General features: G+C 40.8%; 1 protein-coding gene across 1 annotated transcript in view; it reads left to right on the top strand.

The window, feature by feature from the left end:
* Positions 1–12,396, top strand: part of ASB12 (ankyrin repeat and SOCS box containing 12) — a 109,283-nt gene that overhangs the window by 76,858 nt on the left and 20,029 nt on the right. The gene's annotated exons all lie outside the window — the stretch shown is intronic.

Raw genomic sequence — 12,396 nt, 5'->3', positions numbered from 1 at the left:
AATGTGGCATAGGGGCGCCTGGGTGGCTCAGTTGGTTAAGCGACTGCCTTCGGCTCAGGTGATGATCCTGGAGTCCCGGGATCGAGTCCCACATCGGGCTCCCTCTCAGCAGGGAGTCTGCTTCACCCTCTGACCCTCTTCCCTCTCATGCTCTCTGTCTCTCATTCTCTCTCTCTCAAAATAAATAAATAAAATCTTTAAAAAAAAACCAAACAATGTGGCATAAAGATAGGCATATACACCAGTGGAAGAGAATAGAGTGTCCAGAAATAAACCTTCATATATATGGTCAAATAATTCTCAACAGTAGTGCTAAAATTTACTTTCAGGTGGGAGTTAAGATGGTGCAGTAGTAGGAGGACCCTATGCTTTCCTTGTCACTGGAACATAGATAAATCAATATCAATATCTTCCTTTTGGAAGATAGGAGGTGCAGAGACATGATTTGTGGGGAGAAGAGGATTGCAGGGGATGGGGGGCTGCAGAGGAGAGGGAGCCCTGATCACAGAGAGATGCAAGATAGACAGACAGACAGACAGGAGTGCACATGGAGATTGCACAAAGAAAACAATTCCCCAAAATAAGTGACTGGGAAAAAAAGAGGGGCTGATTATCATGAGTTTTTACCACCAGCAGAGCCCAAAGATGAGTTTTAAAAGTCCATGCTGTGGCTGGTGTTGAGCCCAGTGAGCACTGCAGTGCTCCTTTGGAGGAGGGCAGAGACCCTGGAGCAGAAGACACAAACTGAGGATCCCCTAAGATGCACTGGGAGAAATGATTCCTCCTTCTTGGAGTGCATCTGGCAGAGGTGGCATTGCCTCTCAGGGGACAAAAGAGCCTGCAGGAACCATTACAATCCCCTGCCCCTTAAGCATAGGGAGAGAGACACTTGCTGAGGGCAGCTAACCTGGACCCAGGCATTTTGCTGTGCTTTACTCTAAACTCCAAGCTCCTGGAAGGTTGAGATTAAGATGGCAGAATAGTAGGGTGACCCTATGCTTGCCCCCTCTCTTGGACACAGCTAGATAAATATAAATCATTCTGAACACCAAAGAAATAAATTTGAGGGCAGAGAGAACAAACTGCACAACTAGAGGGAGAAAAACCACATCATGGAAGGTAGAAGGTGTGGAGACGTGATTTGGGGGAGAAAAGAACCACGACTGCTGGGGAGGGGAGGGAGCCCTAATCATGAAGAGAGGAGAGAGAGAGAGAGAGCGCACGCACACACAATCAGCAGGGGATTACACAAGATTAACACTTCCCCAAAACAACTGACTGGGAAAACCAGAGGGGCTGATTATTGCAAGTATTTATAAGCAAAGGAGCTCAAAGTCTGAAGTTTTAGCAGTTAGTGCCATTGCCACGGTGGATCCTGGAGGATCTAGTGGTACTCCTGTGGAGAAAGAGGGCAGAGGCCCAGGAGCAGACAGCATGGTCTGAGGATCCCCTGGGTCACACTGGGAGAGATAGTTCCCCTTCTTAGAGTGCATTTGGGAGAGGTGGCACTGCCTCTCAGGGGACAAAAGAGCCAGCAGGTGCCTTTACACTGCCCTTTACATTAGCATAGGGGGAGAGGCACCTGCTGAGGGCAGCTAACCTGGATGCCAGGTTTTTGCTGTGCTTTAACATAAAATCCAAGCCCCTGCATATTCATGGGACTGCTCTTCTGGGACAAAACAACACCACCCACAGCATGTGGCGAGACCCTCCCCACGAGGCTCAGTGTGGATCCGTGCTATACCAGGCCTTGAAATTTCTAGTTTTGAAACTAAGCCAGCATGCCTGAGATAAAAGCTGGAAGCATTGCACCACTGGATGGGCAGATGGCCCAAACACAGAAGGCTGTGATCTGAGGGATGGCAGGGACACATGAGGGGAGGTTGTTCACTCCTCTTGAGGGCTTCAGGACACTGGTGGGTGTGAAATCTCCTCTCCAGGGAAGAGGGTGGGCTGACCCCATTTTTTATCCCCTGCCAATCAGTGCAGATGGACTTCAGTGAGCATCACAGCACCCACAGTGGAGGCTAGAGCTGCTTACACCAAGTTACACTGCCCTACACTCTGCAGGTGCTTTTTTAATAGTGCAAGTGTGCCTGAGAGTCAGATCAGCAGCAGGACACCCCCCAGAAGACCAGCTCAAACCCCCTACATGTACCAAGCCCGCTTACCATAGAGAGCTGCAAAGCTTCAGCTCTAGTGGAAATAGGATCAGGCCTCTGTTAACAAGCAGACCAAAGCACACCTAGTTGAAACTCGCCACATACTGGATAATGTTCCAACACTCCACACTGCAGGCTGAGGGAAAGAGTAGCCACAACACAACAGCAGAGCACACACAGCAGACACCAGAAACACTTCCTGGAAATCCAGGCCCTGGACATTATATAATGCTTCTTCATAAAGCTATTAGTCTCAGGAGCAGGAAACATAACAGGCTTTCCTAAGAAGACAGAGACCTTAGGCAAATGCCAGGATGGAAGAATTGATCCCAAAAGAAAGAACAAGCAAAGGTCACAGTCAGGGATCTAATGGAAACAGATATAAGTAATATGCCTGATCCAGAATCTAAAACAACAATCATAAGGATACTAGCTGGGCTTGAGAAAAGCATAGAAGACACCAGGGAATCCCATACCTCAGAGATAAAAGACCTAAAAACTAGGCCAAAATAAAAAATGCAATAACTGAAATGCAAAGCTGACTGAAGGTAATGACCAGAAGGATGGAAGAAGCAAATAAGTGATATAGACAATAAAATTATGGCAAAAAAAATGAAGCTCAAAAGAAGAAGGAAAGAAAGGTATTGGATCATGAATGTAGACTTAGGGAACACAGAGAGTCCTTAAAACATAATAACATTCATATCATAGAGTCCCAGAAAAAGAGAAGGAAAAGAGGGCAGAAGGCTTATTTAAGCAAATTATAGCTGAGAACTTCTGTAATCTGGGGAAAGAAACAGATATCAAAACCCAAGAGGCACAGAGAACTCCTGTCAAATTCGACAAAAGCTGGCTCACACCAAGACACCATACTAAAATTTGCAAAATAAAGAGATAAAGAAAGAATCCAGAAAAGCAGTCCCTTATTTAGAAGGGAAGACAAATAAGGGAAGCAGCAGATCTCTCCACAAAAACTTGGCAGGCCAGAAGAGAGTGGCATGATATATTCAACATGGTGACTGGGAAAAATATGCAGCCAAGAATACTTTATCCAGCGAGGCTGTCATTCAGAATGGAAGGAGAGATAAATAGTTTCTCAGACAAACAAAAACTAAAGGAATTTGTTTAAACCACTAAACAAGCTCTGCAAGAAATATTAAAGGGGACTCTCTGAGTAGGAATGAAAGACCAAAAGCAATAAAGACTATAAAGGAACAGAGAAAATCTCCAGAAACACTGATTTTACAGGTAGTATAATGGCATTAAATTCATATCTATGAATAATCACTCTGAATGTAAATGGACTAAATGCTCCAATAAAAGACATAGGATATCAGAATGGATTAAAAAATAAGCCCTATCTATATGCTGCTTATAAGGGACTCTTTTTAGACCTGAAGACACCTGCAGATTGAATGTGAGGTGATGGAGAATTATTTATCATGCTAATGGACATAAAAAAAAAAAAACAACCCTAAATGACCTTCCCAGGTTGGGAGTTGACCCGCCCAGGACAGAAGCGAGACACTGGTCTTCTTGGCTCCACTGTGTGTGCATATGCAGTATTCTACTCTATGTGCCGCTTCTCATTCTCTATAGAAGATGTACTGAAACTTGACTTCATTCTCTGAGCACAGGACTTAAACTTTAATTATATATTTAATGAAGTAATGAATGTAGGACTTCAATTTGATGACATCAGCCGTGCTTCATCTAACTGAAAAAGGACACCATGCATTTTCTGACATAAAAGTACTAATAAATACACCCTGAATGAAATGTTAAAAAAAAAAAAAAGCCAGACTAGCTACCTTATACCAGACAAACTAGATTTTAAACCAAAGACTGTAACAAGAGAGGAGGAAGGGCACTACATAATAATAAAGGGGTCTATCTGAAAAGAAAATCTAGCAGTTGTAAATCTTTATGTCCCCAGCTTGGGAGCACCCAAACATATAAATCAGTTAATAATACACATAAAGAAACTAATTGATGATAATACAATAATAGTAGGGGACTTTAACACAACACTCACAGCAATGAACAGATCATCTAAGCAGAAAATCAACAAGGAAACAAGGGCTTTGAATGACACACTGGACCAGATGGACCTAATAGATATATTCAGAACATTTCATCATAAAGCAGCAGAATAAACATTCTTTTCAAGTACAATGGAGCATTATCCAGAATAGATCAAATACTGGGTCACAAATCAAGTCTCAACTGGTACAAAAAGATTGAGATAATACCATGCATATTTGGAGACCACAATGCTATGAAACTTGAGGTCAACAGGAAGAGAAAATATGGTAAGACCACAAATACGTGGAGATTAAAGAACATCCTACTAAAGAATGGGATAACAAAGAGCAGAGCAAGATGGTGGAGGAGTAGGATACCTGGATTTCGTCTGGTCTCAGGAATTCAGCTGGATAGGGATCATACCATTCTGAACACCTACGAACTAAACAGGAGATCAAAGAAAAGAATAGCAACAACTCTCTCAACATAAAAGCGACCACTTTCTGGAAGGTAGGACGTGCGGAGAAGTGAATCCGAGATGATATTCGGGAGGATAGACGGTGGGGGAGGGGGCCTCCGTTGGCTGCTTCTGGCAAGTGATAGAGCAGCAGAGCACAAAATCGGAACTTTTAGAAGTTGGCTCTGCTGAGAGACGTTGCTCCAGTGGCTAAGCGGGTGGTGGAACCATCACAGGACACTGTGGTCTCAGGACCCTCAGGGTCACAGAAACACTGGGAATGCCTGAGTGCGGCAGAGCTCCCAGGTATCAGAGCAGGGAAGCCGGCTGCAGAGACGGAGCCGAGGCGCAGGTTCTCAGCTTGGGGTTGCCATAAACCTTGATCCGCGGCACATTCGGGCCACTGCTCCTCTAGTGGGGACCCAAAAAGCGGCAGATCTGGGGAGACTTCCTTTCCTCCTCCAGGAGGAGCGCCGCGGGAGTGCATCACAGGGATCTGCTGGGTTTGGAGACTCCACACGGGGTCATGCACCAGAGATAGAAACGCTCGGTCACAGGCCGGGTGAACACGGAGTGCGGCCAGAGACCGGGGAGATGGGAGTGATTGACTGCTTTTCACTGGGGGAGCACTGAGGAGCGGGGCCCCGAGTTCTCGGCTCCTCTGGGGCGGAGATTGGGAGGCCACCATTTTCATTCTTGTCCTCCAAAGCTGTAGGGAAAGCTTGCAGGGAACAAAAGCTCCCAAGAGCAAACCCGAGCAGATTACTTAGCCCAGACCAGGCAAGGCTGGGGCAATTCCGCCTCCGGCAAAGACATTTGGGAACCAGGGCAACAGGCCCCTCCCCCAGAAGATCAGCAAGAACCGCCAGCCAAGACCAAGTTTACCGATCAATGAGAAAGGTAGAACTCCAGCCCTACGAGAATACTGCACATAGAATTCATGGCTTTTTTACCATGATTCTTTAGTCTTTCAAAGTTAATTTTTTTAACTGTCTTTTTTTAAATTTTTCTTTTTCCCTTTTTAAACCAACATCTTATCAATCCCTTTTTTAAAACATATTTATTTTTCATTTTTAGAGTCATATTCTATCCCTTCATAATAGTTACCCTTATTTTTGGCATAGTTGTTTCTCTTTAAAATTTTGAGATACAGTTTCTTCTAACAGATCAAAATATACCCTAAATCTCTAGTGTATGGCTCTGTTCTAGTCTCCTGCCTGGTCACATTCTCTTCCCGTTTTTTTCTTTTGTTTTTTAATCCTCTTCTTTTTTCAAACAACTTCTTATCAATTCCTTTTATAAAATTTGTTATAATTTTCATCTTTACAGTCATATTCCATCCCTTCATCCTATCGACCCTTATTTTTGTACATATACAAATTTTTCTTCCTTTAAAATTTTCAGAGGCACTTTCTTCTACAGACCACAATACACCCAAAATCTAGTGTGTGGCACTGATCTATGCACCAGCCTGATCATATTTGATCATATTCTGTTTTTTTGTTGTTTTGTTGTTTTTGTTTGTTTTTATCTATTTCTTTTTCTTTTTTTTTTTCTTTTTCTTCTTTCTTTCCCTTTCTTTTCCCCTGGTTTCAGGTCTTTTCTGATTTGTTTAGAGTATATTTTCTGGGGGCATTGTTACCCTGTTAGCATTTTATTCTCTCATTCATCTATTCTCCTCTGGACAAAATGAGAACACGGAAAAAATCACCTCACCAAAAAGAACAAGAGGTAGTACCAACTGCCAGGGACCTACTCAATATGGACATTAGTACAATGTCGGACGTAGAGTTCAGAATCATGATTTTAAAGATACTAGCTGGGCTTGAAAAAAGCATAGAAGTAATTAGAGAAACCCTTTCTGGAGAAATAAAAGAACTAAAATCTAACCAAGTCGAAATCAAAAAGGCTATTAATGAGGTGCAATCAAAAATGGGGGCACTAACTGCTAGGATAAATGAGGCAGAAGAGAGAATTGGTGATATAGAAGACCAAATGATGGAAAATAAATAGGCTGAGAAAAAGAGAGATAAACAACTACCAGATCACGAGGGCAGAATTCAAGAGATAAGCGATACCATAACACAAAACAACATTAGAATAATTGGGATCCCAGAAGAAGAAAGAGAGAGAGGGGCAAAAGGTATATTGGAGCAAATTATAACAGAGAACTTCCCTAATGTGGGGAAGGAAACAGGATTCAAAATCCAGGAGGCACAGAGAACCCCTCTCAAAATCAATAAAAATAGGTCAACAACCCAACATCTAATAGTAAAACTTACGAGTCTCAGAGACAAAGAGAAAATCCTGAAAGTAGCTCAGGAGAAGAGATATGTAACCTATAATGGTAGAAACATTAGATTGGCAACAGACGTATCCACAGAGACCTGGCAGGCCAGAAAGGACTGGCATGATATAATCAGAGCAATAAACGAGAAAAATATGCAGCCAAGAATACTATATCCAGCTAGGCTGTCATTGAAAATAGAGGGAGAGAGAAAAAGCTTCCAGGGTAAACAACAACTAAAGGAATTTGCAAACAGGAAACCAGCTCTACAAGAAATATTGAAAGGGGTCCTCTAAGCAAAGAGAGAGCCTAAAAGCAATATAGACCAGAAAGGAACACAGACAATATACAGTAACAGTCACCTTAGAGGCAATACAATGACACTAAATCATATCTTTCAATAGTTACCCTGAATGTAAATGGGCTAAATGCCCCAGTCAAAAGATACAGGCTATCAGATTGGTTTAAAAAACAAGACCTATTGGTACGCTGTCTGCAAGAGACTCATTTTAGACCCAAAGACACCCCCACATTGAAAGTGAGGGGGTGGAAAACTACCATGCTAATGGACACCAAAAGAAAGCTGGGGTGGCAATCCTTATATCAGACAAATTAGATTTTAAACAACAGACTGTAATAAGAGATGAGGGAGGACACTATATCCTACTTAAAGGGTCTATCCAACAAGAAGATCTAACAATTGTAAATATCCATGCCCCTAACATGGGAGCAGCCAATTATATAAGGCAATTAATAACAAAAACAAGGAAACATATTGACAACAATACAATAATAGTGGAGCACTTTAACACCCCCCTCACTGAAATAGACAGATCATCTAAGCAAAAGATCAACAAGGAAATAAAGACTTTCAATGACACACTGGACCAAATGGACTTCACAGAAATATTCAGAACATTCCATCCCAAAGCAACAGAATACACATTCGTCTCTAGTGCCCATGGAACATTCTCCAGAATAGATCAAATCCTAGGTCACAAATCAGGTCTCAACCAGTACCAAATTTTGGAATTATTCCCTGCATATTTTCAGACCACAGTCCTTTGAAACTAGAGCTCCATCACAAGGGGAAAGTTGGAAAGAACTCAAATACATGGAGGCTAAAGAGTATCCCACTAAAGAAAGAATGGGTCAACCAGGAAAATAAGAAGAATTAAAAAAATTCATGTATACCAATGAAAATGAAAACACAACTGTTCAAAATCTTTGGGATACAGCAAAGGCAGTCCTAAGAGGAAAGTATATAGCAATACAAGCCTTCCTCAAGAAACAAGAAATGTCTCAAATACACAACCTAACCCTACACCTAAAGGAGCTAGAGAAAAAACAGCAAATAAAGCCTAAACCCAGCAGGAGACGAGAAATAATAAATCTCAGAGCAGAAATCAATGAAATAGAAACCAAAAGAACAGTAGAACAGATCAATGAAACTAAGAGCTGGTTCTTTGAAAGAATTAACAAGATTGATAAACCCCTGGCCAGACTTATCAAAAAGAAAAGAGAAATGACCGAAATCAACAAAATCATGAATGAAAGAGGAGAGATCACAAATAACACCAAAGAAATACAATTATAAGAACATATTATGAGCAAGTATATGCCAGCAAATTAGATAACCTGGAAGAAATGGATGCATTCCTAGAGACGTATCAACTACCAAAACTGAACCAGGAAGAAATAGAAAACCTGAACAGACCTATAACCACTAAGGAAATGGAAGCAGTAATCAAAAATCTCCCAACAAACAAAAGCCCAGGGCCAGATGGCTTCCCAGCGGAATTCTACCAAACATTTAAAGAAGAATACCTATTCTTCTGAAACTCTCCCAAAAAAATAGAAATGGAAGGAAAATTTCCAAACTCGTTTTATGAGGCCACCCTAGCCAATAGGATCCAACAATACATTAAAAGGATTATTCACCATGACCAAGTGGGATTTATTAGTGGGCTGAAAGTTTGGTTCAACATCTGCAAATCAATCAACGTGATACAATACATTAACAAAAGAAAGAACAAGAATCATATGATCCTCTCAATAGATGCAGAAAAAGCATTTGACAAAGTACAGCATCCTTTCTTGATCAAAACTCTTCAGAGTATAGGGATAGAGGATACATACCTCAATATCATAAAAGCCATCTATGAAAAACATACAGCAAATATCATTCTCAATGGGGAAAAACTGAGAGCTTTCCCCCTAAGGTCAGGAATGCGGCAGGGATGGCCACTATCACCACTACTATTCAACATAGTATTAGAATTCCTAGCCACAGCAATCAGACAACAAAAAGAAATCGATGGCATCCAATTTGGCAAAGAAGAAGTCAAACTCTCACTGTTTGCAGATGATATGATACTTTATGTAGAAAACCCAAGACTCCACCCCAAAACTGCTAGAACTCATACAGGAATTCAGTAAAGTGGCAGGATATAAAATCTATGCGCAGAAATCAATGGCATTCCTATACACCCACAACAAGACAGAAGAGGGAGAAATCAAGGAGTCGATCCCATTTATAATTGCACCCAAAACCATAAGATACCTAGGAATAGATCTAACCAAAGAGGCAAAGGATCTGTACTCAGAAAACTATAAAGCACTCATGAAAGAAATTGCGAAAGACACAAAGAATTGGAAAAATATTCCATGCTCATGGATTGGAAGAAAAATATTGTGAAGATGTCAATGCTACCTAGAGCAATCTACACATTCAATGCAATCCCCATCAAAATACCATCCACTTTCTTCAAAGAAATGGAACAAATAATCCTAAAATTTGTATGGAAACAGAAAAGACCCCGAATAGCCAGAGGAATGGTGAAAAAAAAAAAAAAAGCAAAGGTGGCAGCATTACAATTCCAGACTTCGAGCTCTATTACAAAGCTGTCATTGTCAAGACAGTATGATACTGGCACAAAAACAGACACATAGATCAATGGAACAGAATAGAGAGCCCAGAAATGGACCCTCAACTCTATGGTCAACTAATCTTTGACAAAGCAGGAAAGAATATCCAATGGAAAAAAGACAGTCTCTTGAACAAATTGTGTTGGGAAAATTGGACAGCCACATGCAGAAGAATGAAACTGGACCATTTCCGTACACCACACACAAAAATAAACTCAAAATGGTTGAAAGACCTAAATATGAGACAGGAGTCCATCAAAATCCTAAAGGAGAACACAGGCAGCAACCTCTTCAACTTCAGCCGCAGCAAATTCTTCCTAGAAATATCGCCAAAAGCAAAGGAAGCAAGGGCAAAAATGAACTATTGGGATTTCATCAAGATAAAAAGCTTTTGCACAGCAAAAAAAACAGTCCATAAAACCAAAAGACAACCGACAGATTGGGAGAAGATATTTGCAAATGATATATCAGATAAAGGGCTAGTATCCAAAATCTATAAAGAACTTATCAAACTCAACACCCAAAGAACAAATAATCCAATCAAGAAATGGGCAGAAGACCTGAACAGACATTTTTCCAAAGAAGACATCCAAATGGCCAACAGACACATGAAAAAGTGCTCAACATCGCTCGGCATCAGAGAAATCCAAATCAAAACCTCTATGAGATACCACCTCACACCAGTCAGAATGGCTAAAATTAACAAGTCAGGAAACGTCAGATGGTGGCGGGGATGCAGAGAAAGGGGAACCCTCGTACACTGTTGGTGGAAATGCAAGCTGGTGTAGCCACTCTGGAAAACAGTATGGAGGTTCCTCAAACAGTTGAAAATAGAGCTACCATATGACCCAGCGATTGCACTACTGGGTATTTACCCCAAAGATACAAATGTAGGGATCCGAAAGGGTAAGTTCACCCCGAAATTTATAGCAGCAATGTCCACAATAACCAAACTCTGGAAAGAGCCCAGATGTCTATCGACATATGAATGGATAAAGAAGAAGTGGTATATATATACAGTGGAATATTTTGCAGCCCTCAAAAGGAATGAGAGCTTTCCGTTTGAAACGATGTGGATGGGACTGGAGGGTGTTATGCTGAGTGAAATAAGTCAATCAGAGAAAGACATGTATCATATCACCTCACTGATATGAGGAATTCTTAATCTCAGGAAAGAATCTGAGGGCTGCTGCATTGGGAGTGGGGTGGGAGTGATGGGGTGGCTGGGTGATGGACATTGGGGAGGGTATGTGCTATGGTGAGCGTTGTGAATTGTGCAAGACTTTTGAATCACAGATCTGTACGTCTGAAAAAAATTATGTAATATATTTTAAGAAAAGAAAAGACGATAGCAGGAGGGGAATAATGAAGGGGGGGAACTGGAGGGGGAGACGAACCATGAGAGATGATGGAGTTGGAAAATCAAACTGAAGGTTCTAGAGGGGAGGGGGTGGGAGGATGGGTTAGCATGGTGATGGGTATTAAAGAGGGCATGTTCTGCATGGAGCACTGGGTGTTATGCACAAACAATGAATCATGGAACACTACATCAAAAACTAATAATGTAATGTATGGTGATTAACATAGCAATAATAAAATTTAAAGAGGAATAAAAAAAAGAATGAGATAACAAGGAAATTAAAGAAATAAAAATCCATGGAAGCATGTGAAAATGAAAGCACAACATCCAAAACCTTTAGGATGCAGCAAACGTGGTCATAAGAGGATAATATATAGCAATACAGGCCTACCTCAAGAAGCAAGAAAAAGGAAAAACTCAAATACACAGCCTAATCTTATGCCTAAAGGAGCTAGGAAAGGAACAGCAAATGAAGCCTAAACTCAGCAGAAGGGAAATAATAAAGATTAGAGCAGAAATAAATGATAGAGAAAGAAAAAAATAGTAGAACAGATCAATGAAACTAGGGGCTTGTTCTTAGAATTACTAAAATTGATAACCCCCCAGCCAGACTTATTAAAAAGAAAGGAGAAAGGAACAAATAAATAAAATCTCAAATGAGAGAGCAGAGATCACAACCAACACCAAAGAAATACAAACTCTTAGAACATTATGAAAAGTTACATGCTAACAAATTGGGCAATCTGGAAGAAATGGATAAATTCCTAGACACATATAAGCTACCAAAACTGAAACAGTAGGAAATAGAAAATATGAACAGACCCATAACCAGCAAAGAAATTGAATCAGTAATAATAATAATAAAAAAACTGCCAACAAACAAGACTCCAGGGTCAATGGCTTCTCAGGGGAATTCAACCAAATATTTAAAGAAGGATCTGTTCTTCTCAAACTGTTCAAAAAAAAAAAAAAAAAAAAAAAGAAGAAAGAAAAGAAAGAAAGAAATGGAAGGAAAATTTCCAAACTCATTTTATGAGGCCAGCAGGATCTTGATTCCAAAAACAAAGACCCCACTAAAAAGGGGAATTACAAGCCCATATCCCTGATGACATGGATGCAAAATATCTCAATAAAACACCAGCAAATCGAATTCAACAGTACATTAATAGCATTATTC

The sequence above is a fragment of the Eumetopias jubatus genome, unplaced genomic scaffold (assembly GCF_037043125.1).
Source record: "Eumetopias jubatus isolate StellerSeaLion01/CBP00866 unplaced genomic scaffold, mEumJub1_p1.0 scaffold_11, whole genome shotgun sequence".
Classification (NCBI taxonomy): Eukaryota; Metazoa; Chordata; class Mammalia; order Carnivora; family Otariidae; genus Eumetopias; species Eumetopias jubatus.
The sequence above is the reverse complement of the archived record's forward strand: the minus strand, read 5'-3'. Positions and strand labels throughout refer to the sequence as shown.